The sequence below is a fragment of the Microcaecilia unicolor genome, chromosome 11 (assembly GCF_901765095.1).
Source record: "Microcaecilia unicolor chromosome 11, aMicUni1.1, whole genome shotgun sequence".
Taxonomy (NCBI): domain Eukaryota; kingdom Metazoa; phylum Chordata; class Amphibia; order Gymnophiona; family Siphonopidae; genus Microcaecilia; species Microcaecilia unicolor.
In genome coordinates, this window is record NC_044041.1 from 178918491 (window position 1) to 178940069 (window position 21579).

Below are 21579 nucleotides of genomic sequence, written 5' to 3' on the forward strand. Positions count from 1 at the left end.
CATATATTCAGGTACTTATTTTGTACCAGGAGCAATGGAGGGTTAAGTGAATTGCCCAAAGTCACAAGGAGCTGCAGTGGGAAGTGAACTCAGTTCCCCAGGATCAAAGTCTACTGCACTAACCACTAGGCCACTCCTCCACTCAGAAAGGTTTGGCTAGCTTCTTAAAAGAAAAGTCCATAATCCATTATTAAAATGGACTTGGGGAAATCCACTGCTTAAGCAGCATAAAATGTATTGTACTGTTTTGGGATCTTGCCAGGTACTTGTGACCTGGATTGGCCACTGTTGGAAACAGGATGCTTGGCTTGATGGACCTTCGGTCTGTCCCAGTTTGGCAATACTTATGTAGCTGAAATTGCGTGTGTTGGGGTTCCAGTCACTTAACTTGCCCAGAGTCACAAGGAGCTGCAATGGGAAGTGAACTCAGTTCCCCAGGATCAAAGTCCACTGCACTAACCACTAGGCTACTCCTCCACACAGTGATGAAACTATACTGCTAGAACAGCGCAGAAATTAGCTCGACAATGCTCAAAAGAAATGGTATGCAAATTATATTTGCACTGTTAAAACGAAAGCAAGGAGGGGGGAGACGTGCTTGGCGCATGAACAGAAGTGTTTCACGGTAAGCCCAGCTCCTGTGTGTATACGCAGGCAAACCTGAACATGAAGCACACATTGGCATCTGTTTTCTGTACATTTAAATATAAGCATTTCAATTTCAAATTTTTTTTTTTTACTTGGAAGGGCTTATATTTAAATGCAAGAAACAGGCGTTAATGACTGAAGGAAAGATGAAAAAATTAGCACTATCACATTGCCTAGTTCTGGATGAAACTACAAAACAAAAATGGGAAAGAAGGTAGCTAGGAACCAAACCATATAATATTAAAAAAAAAGAAAACACGCTAATTTAAAAAGAATTCTGGCATCAATTGGCAGTGAAGTCTGACATAGACAAGCAGATGATCAAAAGCCCCACGCTGTTCCAAACAGCATTCTAAAATAGCACTGGAACAGTGCAGGGCTTTACCGACGATCCCCCCCCCCAGGTGGGTGACCGAGCCCCCCCCCCCAGCGACAGGGGGGCTGGAGGTCCGCTGGACCTCCGGTTCCCCCCCCCAGGTTCTGGAAGGGCTGGAGATCCAGTGGGTCTCCAGCCCTCGCTAGTCCCCCAGCGAGGGGTCCCTGGTGGTCGAGTCCCCCCTACCTTGTGTGTAGGAGGAGGGAGGGTAGCCTGCCTGCCTCCCTCCTCTTCCTGCGACGCCACAAAATGGCAGCGCCCAGCCCTGCCCAGTGTATCCTGGGATGCGCTGGAGGGAGAAACTCCCTTATATCGTGTATAGCCCCGCCCAGCGTATCCCAAGGATACACTGGGCAGGGCTGGGCGCCGCCATTTTGCGGCATCGCAGGAAGAGGAGGGAGGCAGGCTACCCTCCCTCCTCCAACACACAAAGTAGGGGGGACTGGACCACCAGGGACCCCTCACTGGGGGACTAGGGGGAGCTGGAGACCCACCAGATCTCCAGCCCTCCCTCAACCTGGGGAAGGGGATCATCGGGGAAAACCGGATATCCAGCGGACCTCCAGCCCCCCTGTCACTGGGGGGGGGGGGGTTGGTTGGTCACCTTTGCTGGGGGAGTTAAGGGGGGCTGGGATCGTTGGGAGGACCGGAGGTCCGCCAGACCTCCAGCCCCCTGTCCCTGGCAGGTTTGTTGTTGGGGGGAATGGGGGCCTGCCAGCATGTAAATGCATGCTGGACAGGGCTCACTATTCCTCCCCAATGATCTGCAAACCCTAACGCCAGCTCAGAGCTGGCGTAGGGTTTGCCACAGCCAGCGACCCAATCTTTGGCGCGCTGGCTGATCATTGGGGAGGAATACCTAATGCCCTGTTTAGCATGCATTTGCATGCTAGTTGCGTTCAGAGCCCTCAAGCGTGTTGTTTCACGCGCTCGAGGGCTCTGATCATGGGGCGTTAGCAAACGCCGGCACTAGTATGCTGCTAACAGCAAAATGAGGAAATACTGTCATATTTAGATAGTCCAAAGATTAACTGTATAGCTGTGTTTTGCATGGTTTCAGGCGAGTTCCCCCCCACCAATTCCCCCCAAGACAATTCCCACCTAGGACAACTCCCACCAAGGACTTTCCCCCCCCCAGTAATTTCCCACCCACCCTAGCCTTTTTTTTTTCTACTGACTATAACTTCTTTCTTGTATTGGGTCCCATAAACTCTGGTAATTTGTTACAAATCGTAATCAGTGTGTAATTTTGAGGGGCTGAATTAGGTTTAAACCTAGTTTGGGAGGGTGTGGGGGGGGGGCATTGCCTCCCCCTCACAACATGAACTGCAGTTTGTATTTATCTATTTATTTATGTACTTATTTATGACATTTAGATCCCAGATTAAACATGAATTAGGTTGAAACCTAGTTTGAGGGTGTGAGGGGGCATTGCCTTCCCCCCCAAACAAACTGCATGTCCGGAAGGGGAAAGAGATGTGTAAAAGATAATGTTGTTGGGGGGTGAGGGGGTACAGCCCCCCCCCCCTCGATCTGGAAGAGGAAAGGAAGGGAGATTACTTGCTTGCCTTGTGTGTTTTGTATTTTTGGGGTTATGGGTGGGAATTGTCCTCCCTGGTGTGGTGGGAATTGGTTCAGTGGGAATTGTCCAGATGGGAATTGGTGAGTGGGAACTGACCTAGAACTGTGCAAAACAGTCTGGAGTCTCCTTAATAATCCCTTCGTGTAACCCATATACACAGAATTACAATAGTCAAGATATGACAGTAATAACACATGGACGGCTCAAACTGCTCAGCTTCGAAAAAAATGTTGAATTAAGAAAAAGCATTTCTTGACTAACATGCTAACCTGTGCTTCCATAGAGATGGAACTATCAACCCTATATGATCTTCTGGACAAAAAGCCTTTGAACCAGTTTAAGACAATCCCCATGATTCCCACACCCTCAAGATTTTGTAAAAGGAGAGCATGAAGGTGGAAGTCCAACTTAGACATCATATTGAAAATGCCCCTCTATGTAACTTTGCAAGTCTAAGTGCTTTGAAAATACACCTTCATATTACTATGTTATTAGATTTTTTGAAGGTGTAAACAAATGTATAAATAAAGGTGAGCTAGTTTATTTAGATTTTCAGAAGGCATTTGCTTGATTTATTTTGAATGATGATCTGTAATCTACTCAGAAGTTTGGATGGCTTAGCTACAAATAAATAAATAACATCATCCCTCATAAGAGATATCTTTGCTTACACCCTACGCTGTATATTAAAATGTTTTATTGTGTATGGTATTGACACTTTGTATTGTTGTTTGACTATTTTTACTGCTGTAATTGTCTATCGCTTATGTTTGACTTATTCTTGTTGTACACCACCTTGAGTGAATTCCTTCAAAAAGGCGGGAAATAAATCCTAAGAAATAAATAAACAAGAGACTCCTCAGGAAATTGAAACGTCATGCAATGGGGAGTTTTGGCCAATGTGGCATCCTGAATAGAGGCTGCTGCGGGAGCTCTTCACCTCTGGTGCTTAGTCTTGATGTTTCTGCTCAGATCTGGAATGGGGATGAAAAGAAATGATGATCTGTCAGTTCCCTCCAGCAACCTAGCAAACTGGCACTGCAACAGACACTGGAGTGGAGGAGTAGCTGATAGCCTGGAGAACCAATTCCCACTGCAGCTCCTTGTGACTCTGGGCAAATCACTTAACCCTCCATTACCCCAGCTACAAAAACTCAGATTATGAGCCCACTAGGGACAGAGAAAGTACTTGCACATAATAAATGTAAACCACTTTGTACCACAGAAAGGTGGTATATAAAATCCCATTACCCAATAATTGTATTTATTTTTATTTATTTATTGCACCAGTATCCCACATTTTCCCACCTATTTGCAGGCTCAACATGGCTTACAAAGATCTGTTATGGTAACAGAGAAGAAATACAATTGGTGTTGCAAAGGGATAAAGAAGACAAGAAGATCAGGTTATGTCATCCACAAATTTGACCATCACCCCTATTTCCAGATCATTTATGGATATGTTAAACAGCACAGGTCCCGGTCTAGAACCTTGGGGCACTCTACTGTTGACCCGTTTCCAATCTGAAAACTACTACTTAGCAGTGGCGTAGCCACAGGTGGGCCTGGGTGGGCCAGGGCCCACCCACTTAGGGCTCAGGCCCACCCAACAGTAGCACACATTTAGCGGTAGCTGGTGGGGATCCAAAGCTCCATCAGCTGAAGACTTCCGCCTAATGGTAGCAAAAACGCTACTCTCAACGATACCGGAACCTGCGCATGCTCAGTTTTCAGTGCATGCCTTCTGCAGACTGCCAAGGTGGAAAGAAGCGTTTTCCTGCCAGCTTAGACATTTTTTTGGTGGTGGTGGTGTGGAGAACACTTGGTGCCCACCCACTTCTTGCCTAGGCCCACCCAAAATCTGTTGTCTGTCTACGCCCCTGCTACTTAGTCCTAATCATTTTCCTGTCTTTTAGCCACTTTCAATCCACAATGAGATATTGTCATTGCATTACTTACTTTTTTTTCATATTTTCCATAATTATAATCACAACATTTGTGGGATACAAGGAAATAATTAAAACATTTAAGGAAACTTAATTATCAAGAAAAAAAAAACCCATTCATCCACAATACATGTAGGCCAAGATCAAGAAAATGAAAAGAAAAAAAAAACAACACTAACACAAGAAATATTCTTAATTAACAGTCTCCAGTTCTAGACAGCACGTCATAGCCAGCCTAACAGTGAACAGAAGTGCTTACATAAGAACTCTAACTTCCTCTTTTGACATAAAAAATTCCGATAATTGTTCAGGGTCAAAAAAAAAAATACATCATTTACTCTCAAATGTAATCGCATATGGACAAGGAAATTGAAGTACAAAACTCAGTCCCAGGGTTAATGCTCTGGGATGCAATGCCACAAACCTCTGACATCGCTTCTGAGCTCCTCTAGAATAATCAGGAAATACCCTAATTTTAGGCCCTAAAAACAACTCATCATCACACAGAAGCTTTTACCACATTCGAGTCATTTTCCAAGGAAAAAAGTCACTATTAGCATCATTCTTTGTGTGATAACCTCCAACGAGGATTCCAGGAACTCAGTTAGATTTGAGCTAGTCTCATCCTACAGAATCAGCGCAAGTTGGCAAAGATAAATATTGAGCTTGCACTATAGATAACATTAATGTCTTCTAGTTTTATTTATTTGCTGCATTTGTATCCCACATTTTCCCACCTATTTGCAGGCTCAATGTAGCTTACATTATGCCGCAATGGCGATCGCCATTAACGGAATGAGAATTACAGAGTAGCGTTTCAATTATGGTACATAAAATGTCAAGTAAATTAGAAGAAATAAACAAATAATTCATGTCAGTATATGAGATAAAGGATAAGGAATGACGTTCAATAATAAGAAAGTGAGTAAAGTAACCAAATTAAGAGAATTCAATGCTGGCTTGTTCTGGTACATTTTTGATATTAAGTCTTTTATGGATGATTCTTTTTATAAGACTCTTTGAACAGGTTAGTCTTCAGTAACCTCTGGAAGGCTGTCAGATCGTGCGTTATTTTTACAGCTTTCGGTAGTGCGTTCCATCGTTGCGTGCAAACGCAGGAGAAGCTAGATGCATATATTGATTTGTATTTAAGTCCTCTACAGTTGGGGTAATGGAGGTTTAAGAAAGTACGTGATGACCTTCTTGTATTTCTAGCTGGTAGGTTTGTAAGGTTAGTGTATTGGAGGTAAAGGGAGGGAGGAGTAGATTTATTTATTTATGGTGACATGTGGAGACTGAAAGAGTCGGGGTCTTCACATGCTTTGGATGGGAATTTCAAATCTCTCGCATATACTTGTGCACCATTTCAAAAAGAGAAATCACTGGTGATTGTGGAATGTGTAAAAACCTTAAAGTGTTCACAGGATTGTGAAGATTTGCACGAAGAACTTCCGAGTCTTGGAGACTGGGCATCTAAATGGCAGATGAAATTTAATGTGGACAAGCACAAAACGATGCACATAGGGTAAAATAATGCAAACTAAAAGACCAAAATGCTGGGTTCTGAGATAGGAGTCACCACCCAAGAAAAAGATCCTGGAATCACTGCTGGCAAGATGTCGAACTTTTCAGCCCAGTGTGCCATGGTTGCCACAAAAGTAAATGGAATATTAGGCATATTTGAAAAACAATGAGGGAGGGGGGGGGGGGGGGAGGGATGATGACGACCCTGGAACACAGAGGAAGGGGGGGATGACCCTGGAACACAGAGGAAGGGGACGACGACCCTGGAACACAGAGGAAAGGGGGCATCAAACATAATTCCAAAGGAATATTATTCCAAAAGCAAACTGCCAAAAACAAAAAGGAACAGGAAAATAAGGCCTTGAATCTCACAAATTTAATAGTAGGATAAATCAGAAGTAATTGATTACAACTTCTAAGGGCTGCATTGGAATTTAATAATTTCAATAACTGAGACAAGCCCTCCGAGCAATTGCCTTCCAAGATTTTTAATACTAGGCATAACACCTTAAAATAAATACAGGCTTGCACCGACAACCAATGCACCTTCCTCAACAAAGAGGTCACAAGGTCGCCACAAGATTTACAAAAAATCAATCTTGTAGCTGAGTGTTGGACCAGCTGAATTTTATGAATCAGCTTAGAAGTTATACCTAAATATAGGGAGTTGCAGTAGTCCTGTAAAGTAAGAATCGAAAGTTGCAAAATAATTCTAAAATGGTCCCTCAAGAAATAAGAGCATAATAGACTGGGCTGCTTCATCTTAAAATAAGCTCTCCTTACTAAACTATTCATCTGAGGCTCCATAGTCAGAGAAGAGTCCAAAAGCATCCGCAGAACTTTTGATACCCTTTCAATATTAAGTTGAATTCCATCACTAATTTGAATAGACTGTGGGATGTTTGACAGATTAAGAGTACATCATAACATTTTGGTCGTTCATCATTAAGCTTGAAATGTACAGAGATTGACCACTCTCTAATCCTCCTGATACACTTATCAATAACAGATGAAATAAGATCTACATCATGACTGATAGGAACCAGCACAAAGATATCATCAGCACCAGTGGCGTAGGAAGGGGGGGGGGCGAGGGGGGGCGGTCCGCCCCGGGTGCACGCCGCTGGGGGGTATCGGCTCCGCGCTGGTGCACTGCCCTCTCTGCCCCGGAACAGGTTACTTCCTGTTCCGGGACAGAGAGAGCAGTGAACCAGCGCGGAGCCGACACACCCCAGCAACGTGCAGTCGGGGCGGATCGGCCCTCCCGCCCGTCCCTCGCCGCAGGTATGCGGTCCGGGGGGGGAGGTATGCGGTCCGGGGGGGGGGGTGCGCCGCAGCAGGAGGAGGGTGCGCCATGCTGCACCCGGGGGGGGGGTGCGCAGCGGCGACCCGCCCCGGGTGTCAGCTCCCCTCGCTACGGCTCTGATCAGCACATAACAACATGAGCTCATCTGAATACCAAAACATTTGTCCAAGTGAGCTCATATATAAATTATATAAAGAAGGGAAATAGGGGAGTCCTGTGGTACCCTACACGGGGTCTTCCATGACGACGAATAAGTACCATCTTTCAACATCAAGTTCTGTTTTTCAAAAAAAAGATGTAAGCCAACTGAAAACAGGGCCCACTAATCCAACTCCATAAAGTAAACCTAATAAAATCTCATGATTAGCTGTATCGAAGGCTGCAGAGATGTCAAACTGCAACAAGATCGCCTTCTTAGTGACAACAATAGGATCTCAGTACTATGAAAGGATCGAAACCCATGTTGGGAACTGAGCAACAATGTACTTCTAGCTAAATAATCAGAAAGTTGAGTACCAACCACAAACTCAATTAATTTAGTGAGAAAAGGAACATTTGCAATTGGCCTGAAATTGGAGACCTGAGACAAGTCTCTATCAGGCTGTGGTCAGGACAAGGGGTGCTGTACATTGGGCCTGTGATATGGTGATCTGGGGCTCCTCTAGTGAGCCATGGGCCTTAGGCCCACATTCCCCTTACACATAGGCGCCCCGTATAAGAGGCTTGGGAAGGCTAAGCCTCCCCAGCCCAATCGTGGACTTCCCTTGGCTGCTAGCCTGGTGGGGCGCAGGGGGAGTGGTCGCTCCCCCAAACAGATCTTTAAAAGAGATGGCGCCTAAGCAACAAATGCTGCCTCCTCCCCCCTCCCGCGCGAGTCTTGCACCTCCCCCCCCGCTCTCACCCGTCCACGTGGTCACTCCAGCCTGAGGCGTTCTCCCTCCGACAAATATGGATTTAAGCTCCACCCCTGGCCTCACCCCTAACCCGCCCCTTTAGCCTCCCCAAACAGTTGGGCCACCGACCGCCTATGCCCTTACAGACAGAAAACCAAGGGACTCCATATTGCACTGGCCTATACCACTGCACCATTCTGAGACACACAGGCTCTACAGTCCCTTTCCGAACAAACTTAGAAAGCCTCAACTCCATCTGAGCAGTGGATAGGAGGCAGAACATGTTTAACCACACACATAGTTCCCTGTATCCGGCAAATCTCCCTCCTCAGCCCAATTTTAAACACCTTCGTCCAAGGCAGACAGACACTACCTACTTCAGGGTGTAACCAGGGCCTCCAGTGGGTCGGATCAGTGGACAAACCTATCACCTCCCCCAGCTGACATCACTCTAACCAGTAAAACCGAACAATGATGTACTGGGCAAGGACCCAACTCGTCCCTACCTAATACTTTCCCCCACACAAGGTTTGCAAACCCACCTAGCTAAGTCCCACTTACTTCTTTGCCGTAACTAACTGTCTGTGGAGGGGAGGCCTAACCTTCTCCTTTGCACAGTGGACAGCACAGCTTGAAGCCTTTACCTTTCTCCCACATAAAGGCCACAGCTAGACCATCCCAAGAACTGATCTTTCATGGTCTCCCTCGAACTGAAAGTCCTCTGACAAACACGAGAAGTATACCTTCTAGAATGTGAACTCTTCATGCCCTCAGAAGACAACACAGCCCCCTTCTGGTACTCAAAAGAAAGTGTAGCCCCTTCCAGGCTTGCCGACATCATCTCCAAGGCATTATAGGGAGCCATCAAGCTCACAGGAACCAACCTTAAAAAAAAGGGGGGGGGGGCTTAATCCAAAATAAACCATTCATGGTACTCACTGAAGGAGTTTACCCAATGTTGGGGGATGCTCAAGCACCCACAGTACCCACAAAGTAGGCACCTATCATGAAGCTCTGAGTAATGCCCGTCCCTCTGATGTATGGGCCTTTGTGATCCTATGTCGAATGCACCCATCCCCTGCGTTAGCCATCAGGCCCAGAGTTGTCTGGTCCTCCATGCACACACATGCTATACACTACTGCCCCGACTGTGCAATCCACACCCTCGACTGGCTCAGCCACGTAGCCCTCCAAATAGGGCCTCCTATGGAGCAGTGTCCCCCCCCCCCCCCCCAATGCCACAGGGCTTATAGACATATTGAACTAACTTTAGTATCTCTAGCTTCCCAGTATCGCTAGCCTCCCAGGCAGGTCAGTCGCAACCCAACTGTGGCATGTTGCCTCTTGAGAATGTCCTGGTTGCAGACCAACCAACGCAGGTGGAATGTTAACAACATTCTGCTTGCAGACTGGGGTTTACTGCTCTCTATCCTCCATTACAGTTTGGGTTCACCCAATTTCTTATGCATTGACTATTATTACCTATAGGCAACCCCACCTCTCTGCTATGCTATGTTCTCATTGCATCCCGATCCTACCAGGTTCTCATTCTTGATCATGGCCCACCTAAGAGAACCTCCATACCAACAGTTATAGAATGCATCCCTGATCCATTCAACCTCAGTACACCAGCTTCATGCTGACACCTGTTTCACACTGACTACTTTCTCTCTCTTACAACTGGTGGGCTCAGTTTCATCCTACCACAACACGTCTCGGGATGTAAAGGACACCTAGAGGCCATTGGTACAATTCCCTTTATATCCCTTTGCTCGTGAGTCACCTACATGTGGCTGACGCATCCTGCTTGTCCTAAGAGAAAGCGAGGTTACTTACCTGTAACAGAAGTTCTCTGTAGACAGCAGCAGGGGTGTAGCCAGACAGCAGATTTTAGGTGGGCCTAGGCAAGAAGTGGGTGGGCACCAAGTGTTATCCCCCCAACCAAAAAATTATCTCAGCTGGTGGGAAACTGCTTCTCTCCACTTTGGCAGTCTGCAGCAGGCATGCATTGAAAACTGAGCATGCGCAGGTGCCAGTATTGTGGACAGCAGCATTTTCGTTACCATCAGGGGAAAGTTTTCAGCTGGTGGAGCTTGGGATCCCCACCAGCTACTACTAAATGTGTGCTACTTTTGGGTGGGCCTGAGCCCTAATTGGGTGGGCCCTGGCTCACCCAGGCCCACCTGTGGCTACACCACTGGACAGCAGGATACGTTACCACACAACCCTTCCACCTCCCAATTCTAATGAACCCAGACAAGCTTGGAACTGACAGAGGCAGGAAGTGGGGATGCCTGGGCTGGCCCTCCAAGGGTACTACTGTATTTTTGCAAATATAACCCATGGGTTGTACACTTTTTTACAGTTGCAAGATGCCTGGTGTGGGTAATACTCATCTTTACATTTCATGGCCACAGTGGAGGAAGCATTCTACAGTACGCAATTTTCTTTTTGGCATTGTAAACTGACTAGCAGTAATTTAAAACTTTTCTTTATATTGGCTTACCTTGCTTTTTCTCCTCGCTACCACTGGTGGCGTGTTTCAGTCGCCTTCGCCCACACTCCCTCGCATGCTCAGTTCAGCAGCATGAATTGAGCATGTGCGAGAGTGTCGGCATCAGCAACTGAATCCTGCCACTGATTTTATAACGGAACACCCGGCGGGGAATACAAAGGTGTGGGCAATGTAAAACAATTTTTACATTGCTCTTTCTTTTCTGTAGATTATACAGTAACATAGTAACATAGTAGATGACGGCAGAAAAAGACCTGCATGGTCCATCTAGTCTGCCCAAGATAAACTCATATCTTGAATTTGTACCTGTCTTTTTCAGGGCACAGACCGTATAAGTCTGCCCAGCAGTATTTCACGCCTCCCAACCACCAGTCCCGTCTCCCATCACCGGCTCTGGTACAGACCGTATAAGTCTGCCCTCCCCTATCCTCGCCTCCCAACCACCAACCCCTCTTCCCCCCACCTGCTCCGCCACCCAATTTCAGCTAAGCTTCTGAGGATCCATTCCTGCTGCACAGGATTCTTTATGCATATCCCACGCATGTTTGAATTCCGTTACCATTTTCATCTCCACCACCTCCCGCGGGAGGGCATTCCAAGCATCCACCACCCTCTCCGTGAAAAAATACTTCCTGACATCTTTTTTGAGTCAGGAGGTGCAGGTTATATCCGTGAGCAGGGTATATATGCGGAAAAAAAAGGCCCTTAAAAAAAAAAGGTGAGGTCTGGCTGAGCTACTGGAGAGCATTCCATCCAATGGGGCTGTCAGATAACTTCACCTACATGTGGCTGATTTACCCTGCTGTCTACAGAGAAGTCCTGTTACGGGTAAGTAAGTAACTTCGCTTTTAGAACAGGCAGCACCCTGAGCCAGTGTTTCACCTGGTCCATAGGTTGAGCCAGTCCTGCAAGTTAGGGCTCTTCAGCTTGAAGAAATCTATAAATTCCAGAGAGAGGTGGAAAGGGTAATAAGGAAGAGTTGTTTGCCCTTTCAAAAAGCACTAAGGCCCAGATGCATCAAACAAACGTAACAAAATCTAAATCGTTAAAGTCCTTAACGATTTTGAAAAACCGAAGCATGCACCAAAAAAACAGGTCAAACATGTTCGTTACGGTATCCAGAAGTACAATGTATCACTGAATCGTAATCCCCATCGTAATCGGCCCCTAAATCATGCGCAGAGCAGCCAAGCATTATGCTGGCTGCTCTGCGCATGCCACAAACGTCCAAAAAAACCCACAACACAAACACGTGGCTCCCCACTTCCCCCTGCACTAACCAAAACATAAAAAAATCCAAATAGATCGGGAGGGGGCAAAGGCGCACGTCAGGAGTGTCCTGTATGGGTGCCCTTGCCCCCCCCCCCCCGAGATCGCCGCTGTTCCCCGCTTCAGCCGGTTTTAATAAAAACAAACCTCCAATTTTCTCATCCCCGGTCCCCCTCCCTTCCTGTGTTTCCTGTCCATTGCTCCAGGGCTCCACCTCCCGCCATCCTCCGCCTCTGCCCCCATGCCCCGCCCCCTGGGATCGTTGCCGCCGCTCCCACCCTCCACCGGACCCCCCCTCCACATTACCGTCCCGTGCAGCGCTTCTCACCTGTATGTGAAGGTGCTGCACGGGATAAAACATCTGATCGCCAATTGCTTCTCCCTTCTCCGACGTGTTGTTCCTGGGCCCGCCCTCCATTGACGTAAGTTACCTACGTAGATAACTTACGTCAATGGAGGGCGGGCCCAGGAACAACAGACTGACGTCGGAGAAGGGAGAAGCAATTGGCGATCAGATGTTTTATCCCGTGCAGCACCTTCGCATACAGGTGAGAGGCGCTGCACGGGACGGTAATGTGGAGGGGGGTCCGGTGGAGGGTGGGAGTGGCGGCAACGATCCCAGGGGGCGGGGCATGGGGGCAGAGGCGGAGGATGGCGGGAGGTGGAGCCCTGGAGCAATGGACAGGAAACACAGGAAGGGAGGGGGACCGGGGATGAGAAAATTTGGAGATTTGTTTTTATTAAAACCGGCTGAAGCGGGGAACAGCGGCGATCTCGGGGGGGGGGGGGGGGAGCAAGGGCGCCCATACAGGACGCTCCTGACGAGCGCCTTTGCCCCCTCCCGATCTATTTGAATTTTTTTTTTGTTTTGGTTAGTGCAGGGGGAAGTGGGGAGCTACCGGTTTGTGTTTTTATATAACTTTTTTTTTTTTTACATGCCAGCTTGCATTTTTAAGGTGCAGGAGGGAGCGGGGAGATGACAGCTCAGCCCTGAACGACAGGTCTGAGAGCTCGCTAAATTTGTCACTTTAAATGATTCGTTAGAATCGTCGGTATGGTTAGTGCATAGCGAATTGTCCACATTTCAATGGTAGTTTCTGGTTTGCATTCCGTTTTCGTTATCTGCTAGTTGCTTCAGAAAAAGGCCTATAATGCATGCAACGGTCGCAAATTTTGTCGTTAGAGGGTCATTAAAGGGTCGTTAGAGTTTTGTGCATCTAGGCCTAAGAGGACACTCCAAGAAAATAATGACCAGCCCACAATTAAGCTCTGGCATTTGTTGCCGGACTTCAAATGGAAGTAAAACCCGGCTGGCTCAATTACTTCCATTGAAAGCAATGGAAGTAAAAACCCGGCTGGCTCAATCCATCCTCCTTTTTCTGGAGCCATATGGTAACCCTAGGTTTGGGCAGGTTTCTAGAGGAAAAATACATTTAAAAAAATTATTAGCCAGGTAGATTTGGAAACCTACCACTTTCCTGGAAATGAGCTTATATAAAATCTGACCTATTTTTAAGATCTGTCTGGTACTTCTGAAAAGAAACTGGGAGTTGGGAGAAAGGATGAGGAGCTGAAAGGTGCAGAAGGCTGGGAAATGACTTGTGTGAAACTGGAAGTGAAAGGGACTATTAGGGCGGCAAACAGTGAGAAGAGCCCCTCTCAAGAGGGGGAATTATGCTGGAGAGGAGAGACATAAAGGCAGGGGTGGGGGGGAGAAGGTTGGAAGTGCTCTAGGAGGCAATTACATGAAAGACTGAAACAAGTTGTTGAAAGACACAGGGAGAAATGAAAACAGAAATACTAAGGAGAGGACGAGGGTAGATAAAGTTTTAGAAGAGAAGGAATGAGAAGGCAGAGAAAAAAAAAAGAGAAGACCAAAAACAAGCGGGGGAGGGAGGGACAGATCAAATTTTAATTGAAAAAACTCGCTTAAGATTGGGGGATATTTCTGTGCTTGGTGGCCTGTGTCAGAGGTGGGCTGGGGGAGTGGGTAGCCGGTATCTGCCTTTCTCTATCTAGCCCAAAGGTCACCCACCACCAGGGGTGAATGAGAGTATTTACAGAAATAACAGTGGTGGGGGCAGAGGAGGTTAGAACGGAAACAGCACAGCACACTGTGGTCCACAAATGTCCCTTTTAACCCTCCCCCTCCCCTGAAGCTGGCCAGACCGAGATGCAGCCCCGATGTTATGTCACTATGTTGTGTTACTAAGGTCTGTCTTTTCCTGATCCTCTTTTCCTGCCTCTCGTTTCTTTTCTCTCCTGCGCTCGCTTTGCGGGTGTGAGGTAAGCTGCCTCTGCTGTCACAGCAAATAAACAACATTGGGTTACCAGAGTTCAGAAGAAGAAATCTATTTCCCAAGAAAGATTTCGTAAACTGCTAGTTAGGTTGCTGAGCAAACAGAAAAACCCAAGAAAAAAAAATAGCCAGAGTGGGAGAGAGAGAAACAGAGTAGAGTGGGGGAGGGTGGACGGAGAGGGAGGGGACATAGTTGGCAACACAAACAAGATATCAGCCTTTCAATCAAATTTCCTGGCGCTGACTGAGAGGGAGATAGGGCAGGAAGAAAACCACAAGGCTTGGAAAAGTCCTGTGATGACGCCCTGTATCTAAACTTGGGCTGTAAGCTCACTAGAGCAGGGACACGCAGCTGTCCGCCTCTAAGCACGCAGACAATGCATGGCAGATAGATTATAAAGCAGAAAGCAAAAGAGTCACTGATGGGGAAGGGCTGTAGCCCTGGGTTCCTGGGGTGGGAAGGAGAGCTGGGTGCAGGGGTGGGGCTGCTTTGCCTTCAGAGTCCAGCTGTTTGCAATAGCTGGGATGGTTTTGCAGGCAGCTGAACACAGCTGCATTCCTTAGCTAGATGTGCCCAAGGCCCCTGCGCCCACTGACAGCTTCATTCAGAACTGAAGTGTCCCTCTTCCACTACTGCTACTACTTAACATTTCTAAAGCGCTACCAGGGTTACGCAGCGCTGTACAATCTAACAAAGAAGGACTGTCCCTGCTCAAAGGAGCTTGCAATCTAACAGAGGTGGCCTGCTGTCTCTCAGGCTACAAAATGCTAGAGGGGGGGGGGGGGGGGTTGGACCCCTAGACTGACTTGACTGCCGTTTTGGAGCCAGTGAAGACTAGGTGTCTGTGGCTAGTAACTTGTGTCATCTTTTGGGGCCTAGTGCTGTTTCTCAGACGTTCCTGTTCTGTTTGCTCACTGTTGCTTGGGAATAGATGTGAAAATGCTTCCCGTTTTCCATTTGCCAGAGCTGAATTTCCTGTTATGGGTTGCCCTCTGGCCTTGAATGTTTTCATTCCGAGAAGCTTTTACCTAGAACAATGTGAAAGAACAAAGATTTATGTGCCTGAAAGTTGCAAAACCAGGTCCCTTCTCAGTACATTGTCCTTCAGAGGGCAAATGCCTGTGTCAGATGGGAGGGTGGAAGGACCTGAGTTACCACTGGGTATAAGGATGTGTGCCTTTCATAAATACACACTCAGATTAGAAACTTAACTCACAGACCTTTAATTACCTTTCAGCCAGCAGCCTATCACACATTAACTAGGTGTGCTAGACCTTTAAACACACCTTTACACCTACACACCCTAACACATTACCCATAGTAAGCACACATGGATTCCTGTATACCAGGTGGCACTCCTTTAGCATACACACTCACAGTACATGCACATACTACACATATAGACACAGACGCCTATACAGACACACAGAACCTTCCATTTGTCTTATCTGTATGCTAGAATGTAAGATCCACAGGAACAGGATTGTTTCTCATATGCATAGACTAGCCGTTAAGCCCGTAACAACAGGCTAGTTTTTTGTTTTCCTATGGCCTCCCCCCCCCCCCCCCCCCCCCGTCCACCAACCCTGCTCTCTCCCCTGCCCTCCCTCCATGTCCAGCAACCCTCCTCTCCCCCCTCCCATCCACTCCATCCACCCGTGTCCATCAACTGTTCTCTCCCCTAACCTCCATCCTCGGGCTCCCAGCCACCGCGATTGTGACCTGTGCCCTGCCGTCCCCGCCGCCGCCATTTCGCCGTCCCCCCCGGCGTCGCCCCTCCTCTTTCCGCCGTCGTCATGTCGTCAGTTCTCCATCGCTGCGTCTGTTTCCCTCAGTTCCGCCCCCTCCTTCCCTGCCTGCTCCCTCCTCCTCCAATTTCCACCCCCATGTCCAAGCCCTCCTCCCTATTGGGCTGTACTGCTGGTGGAGGCGGGGCTTGGACTTCTACACTCTCAGCGTTCCGACTCTACTGCGCATTTGCAGGTGAGTCGGTCACTTGCCGTTTATATGTTTGATGTCAACATTTCAACATGAATTATTAGGAAACGGATAGAAAATAAGACAAAGAATACTATAATGCTTCTGTACCACTGCATAGTGCAATCACACCTTAAGCATTGCGTGCAATTCTACATGGTAAGATAGTAAATGACGGCAGATAAAGACCTGCACGGTCCGTCCAGTCTGCCCAAGATAAACTCATTTCACATGGTATGTGATACTTTATACGTATACCCGAGTTTGATTTGTCCTTGCTATTCTCAGGGCACAGACCGTAGAAGTCTGCCCAGCACTGTTCTTGTACTAAAAGTTATGAAGCTAACGTCGAAGCCCCTTAAAATTTACACTCCAGCCCATCCATATCTATTCAGTTATGAGCAGGGTATAGACCGTAGAAGTCTACCCAGCACTGGTTTAGCTTCCCAATTACTGGCGTTGCCACCCAATCTCCACTAAGATTCCGTGGATGCATTCCTTTTAAACAGGATTCCTTTATGTTTATCCCACGCATGTTTGAATTCCATTACCATTTTCATCTCCACCACCTCCCGCGGGAGGGCATTCCATGTATCTACCACCCTTTCTGTGAAAAAAATACTTCCTGACATTACTCCTGAGTCTGCCCCCCTTCAACCTCAATTCATGTCCTCTAGTTCTACCACCTTCCTGTTTCCGGAAAAGGTTTGTTTGCGGATTAATACCTTTCAAATATTTGAACGTCTGTATTATGTCACCCCTATTTCTCCTTTCCTCCAAGGTATACATGTTCAGGTCGGCAAGTCTCTTCTTGTACGGTTTGCAATGCAAATCCCATACCATTTTTGTAGCTTTTCTTTGCACCGCTTCCAGTCTTTTTACATCTTTAGCAAGACACGGCCTCCAAAACTGAACACAATACTCCAAGTGGGGCCTCACCAACAACTTGTAGAGGGACATCAACGCCTCCTTTCTTCTGCTGGTTATACCCCTCTCTATGCAGCCTAGCATCCTTCTGGCTACGGCTGTTTCCTTGTTACATTGTTTCTTCACCTTCATATCCTCTGACACCAACACCCCAAGGTCTCTCTCCTGAGTCGAGCTTACCAATCTCTCCCCTCCTATTCGGTATCTCTCTTTTGGGTTTCTGCACCCCAAGTGCATCACTCTGCACTTCTTGGCATTAAATTTTAACTGATAATATCTACAATTCCACCACTGTTTATTTCTATATCATATGTTCATATATATGTTTTTTTAAATATATTTTTTAAATTAATATGTAGTGCTCAGAACTTGCTCGGGTGCCATGCACCATATGTTATAGAATCGGCCCGCAACATCCAACCATTATTGCACTGGTCCTACCTGCCTCCTAGTTTGAAACCATTACAATCGATCATAAGTATTTGACCACTACTGACTTGTAAATAAGATCGCTTATCTGTAGACGGTCAATTGGTGCCAGTGATAGGACTGGTGTCGATGCTGCTAGACCTTCCACCCTTGTGCTGTAGTGAAGTTAAAATTCTAGTTTCGTCTTTATTCCCGACGTATCACTAGAATTATACATCAACACTGGCCAATTTTGCAATTACATCCTCAATTTAAAGACAAACCGCAAATAGCATACAGCAGGTCTAAAAATATGGGCGAATTTTTATCGATTTTTAGACATGCACGCCCTCGATCGGCAGCAACAGAAGGAGGACGTAGTAGCTGTCAAAATTGCATATATTGCCCTCATGTGATGCATACTACTTTTGTCAACAATCCTGCCACAGGCAAACGATTTACATTGAGATCTGAGACGGACCGCAATACTGCCCAAGTAATGTATGCCATCTGCTGCCCATGTTCAAAATGGTACATAGGACAGACAAAGCGTAAGATCAAACAACAGACAGGAGAACACCTAAGTAACATCAGGTTAAACAAAATTGATACTCCATTAGTGGCACACTGGCAGGCAAAAGGCCATGGGGAATCTGACTTAAAATATGTAGTTCTCATTCGCATTCAATTACAGTGGGGGTGGGGGGTGACATTACATAGTAACATAGTAAATGACGGCAGAAAAAGACCTGCATGGTCCATCCAGTCTGCCCAACAAGACAAACTCAAATGTGCTACTTTTTGTGTATACCCTACTTTGATTTGTACCTGTCCTCTTCAGGGCACAGACCCTATAAGTCTGTCCAGCACTATCCCCGCCTCCCAACCACCAGCCCCACCTCCCACCACTGGCTCTGGCACAGACCGTATAAGTCTGCCCAGCACTATCCTCGCCTCCCACCACCGGCTGGCTGTGCCACCCAATCTCGGCTAAGCTCCTTAGGATCCATTCCTTCTGAATAGGATTCCTTTATGTTTATCCCACGCGTGTTTGAATTCTGTTACCGTTTTCATTTCCACCACCTCCCGCGGGAGGGCATTCCAAGCATCCACTACTCTCTCCGTGAAAAAATACTTCCTGACATTTTTCTTGAGTCTGCCCCCCTTCAATCTCATTTCATGTCCTCTATTTCTACTGCCTTCGCACCTCCGGAAAAGGTTCGTTTGCGGATTAATACTTTTCAAATATTTGAACGTCTGTATCATATCACCCCTGTTTCTCCTTTCTTACAGCTAAATTAATGCAGCAAGAGCAGAAATTAATATATCTATGGGACACGGTACAACCAAAGGGATTGAATAAAGAAGTGGAATGGTTAACAATATAATTGAAACACTCGTTGCATTATGCTGGGGATCCATGTATAAAAAGAGCGTCTCAGGTTGGCGCAGGGTTCGTGAAAGCAGGGAGGAGTCAGAATCGAGATCGCTCCCGGTAAGCCTTTCAGTGAATGTTTATAAATAGATATAAATATACGGTTGTTGTTTAGAATGCAGTACATTAGCAACCATATGCTTTAAGCCTTATACACAGTTGTGAAATACCATTCCCTTGAGAAAGCCATGATGCTGAAACGTGGCCCCACATCGGGAATAAAGACGAAACTAGAATTTTAACTTCACTACTGCACAAGGGTGGAAGGTCCAGCAGCATCGACACCAGTCCTATCACTGGCAACAATTGACCGTCTACAGATAAGTGATCTTATTTACAAGTCAGTAGTGGTCAAATACTTATGATCGATTGTAATGGTTTCAAACTAGGAGGCAGGTAGGACCAGTGCAATGATGGTTGGATGCTGCGGGCCGATTCTATAACATATGGTGCATGGCACCTGAGCAATTTCTGAGCACTGCATATTAATTTAAAAAATATATTAAAAAACATATATATGAACATATGATATAGAAATAAACACTGGTGGAATTGTAGATATCAGTTTAGCACACCAGCTTGAACGGAGGAGATCCCTAAATATAGTATTGATTACATTTTAATTGCCAGACTCTCCACCATTCTAACTTTTAGAGATCCCTTCTAATTATTTCTACTCCCTCCAGGGTATCCACTCTATTGTCTATCTTCGTGTCATCCACAAAAAGGCAAACCTTTCCTTTTGCTGTATCTCAAAAAAGGTATAGCACAATTAGAAAAGGTTCAAAGAAGGGTGACCAAAATGATTAAGGGACGGAATTTATCTCATATTTATTTATGCATGCTTGTATCCACTGTTATCTAAAAACAAGTTTCAGTTCAAAGTGGCTTACAACTTACAGTAAAATTTCAGTAGTGTTTTATAGTTGTGACCTAAAAGAGGTCATTTGTAGCTCATGTGGTTAGCTATAGAATTTTTTGAAAAGGTATGTTTTTAGTTCTAAAGAGGTTAGGGCTCTTTAGCTTGGAAAAGTGGCAGCTGAGGGGGGATATGATAGAGGTCTACAGAATGCTGAGTGGTATAGAATGGGTAAACGTGAATCAATTTTTGTACCCTTCCAAAAAGTATAAAGACTATGGGACACTCCATGGAATTACATGGTAATACTTCTAAAATGAATAAGAGGAAATATGTTTTATTCAGTGTACAGTTAAGCAGGGCCGCCCAGAGCCTGGGCCCGGGAGAAGGCCGCCCCGCCTCCGCCCTCCCGCCGCTGCTGCCCTCCGTCGCTCCCCCCACCGCTGCAGTCCCCGGTCTCACCTGCCTGCCTCCATGGCTCTGGGCCCCCTGCATTCAAAGCGGCAATCGCAGATCGCCTCTTTTCTGGCCTTCCCTCCCTGTGTCCCGCCCTTGTCTGATGTAACTTCTGATGTGACTGCCACTTCGAATGCAGGGGGCCCAGAGCTGAGGAGGCAGGCAGGTGAGACCGGGGACTGCAGCGCCGGCAGCCTGACCTCGGCGCCGGGCTCCCCTTGGAGGCCCGGGGAATGTTGTCCCCCCTGCCCCCCCCCCTCTCGGCGGCCCTGCATTGCCGGAGGATGTGGTAACAGCGATTAGCACATCTGAGTTCAAAATAGGTTTGGATAAGTTCCTGGAGAAAAAGTCCATAATCTGCTTTTGAGACAGACATGGGGAAGCCACTACTTATCCCTGGGATCGATAGCATGGAATGTTGCTGTTCTTTGGGATTCCGGAATCTTGCTACTCTTTGGGTTTCTGCCAGGTACTTGTGACCTGGATTAGTCGCTGTTGGAAGCAGGATACTGGGCTAGATAGACCATCGGTCTGACCCAGTATGGCTATCTTTATGTAATGTTCTTATGATTGGGAGCACTAAACACAAGATACATTTCCTCTCTCTGGATAATATGGAGAAGCTTGCTCAATATTGGGGCGGGATGTGCAAATGATGCAACCACACATGGTGCAAGGGGAACAGAGTGCACAAATCGTGTTGATTCGGATGTATTTCTGGTTGGTAGGTCGATCAAGTCTGTCATGTATCCCGGTGCTTCGCCGTAGATAATTTTGTGAACCATAGTACAAACTTTGAAGACGATGCGTTCCTTGATTGGAAGCCAATGTAGTTTTTCGGAGGGGTTTTGCATTTTCAAATCGTGTTTTTCCAACGATTAGTCTTGCTGCCGTGTTTTGCGCGGTCTGAAGTTTCTTTAAGGTTTGTTCTTTGCATCCCGCGTAGATTCCATTGCAGTAGTCTAGATGACTTAGTACTATTGATTGTATTCGGTTGCAAAATGTTTCCCTGGGGAAGAATTGTTTCACGCGTTTGAGTTTCCACATAGAGTAGAACATCTTTTTTTGTTGTGGATTTTACTTGGGTCTCTAGGGTTAGGTTGCGGTCCAATGTAACGCCGACTATTTTGAGGCTGTCTGAGACTGGAAGGCTGTAAT

The 21579-nt window shown here is 46.6% G+C and overlaps 1 long non-coding RNA gene across 1 annotated transcript in view; it reads right to left on the minus strand.

Annotated features, from left to right (window-relative positions):
- Nucleotides 1-3409: 3409 nt before the first annotated feature.
- Nucleotides 3410-21579, minus strand: part of LOC115480151 — a 134716-nt gene continuing 116546 nt past the window's right edge. Inside the window, exon 3 of the long non-coding RNA XR_003943790.1 lies at nt 3410-3580. This is a non-coding gene — a long non-coding RNA (uncharacterized LOC115480151). The remainder of the gene's footprint in view (nt 3581-21579) is intronic.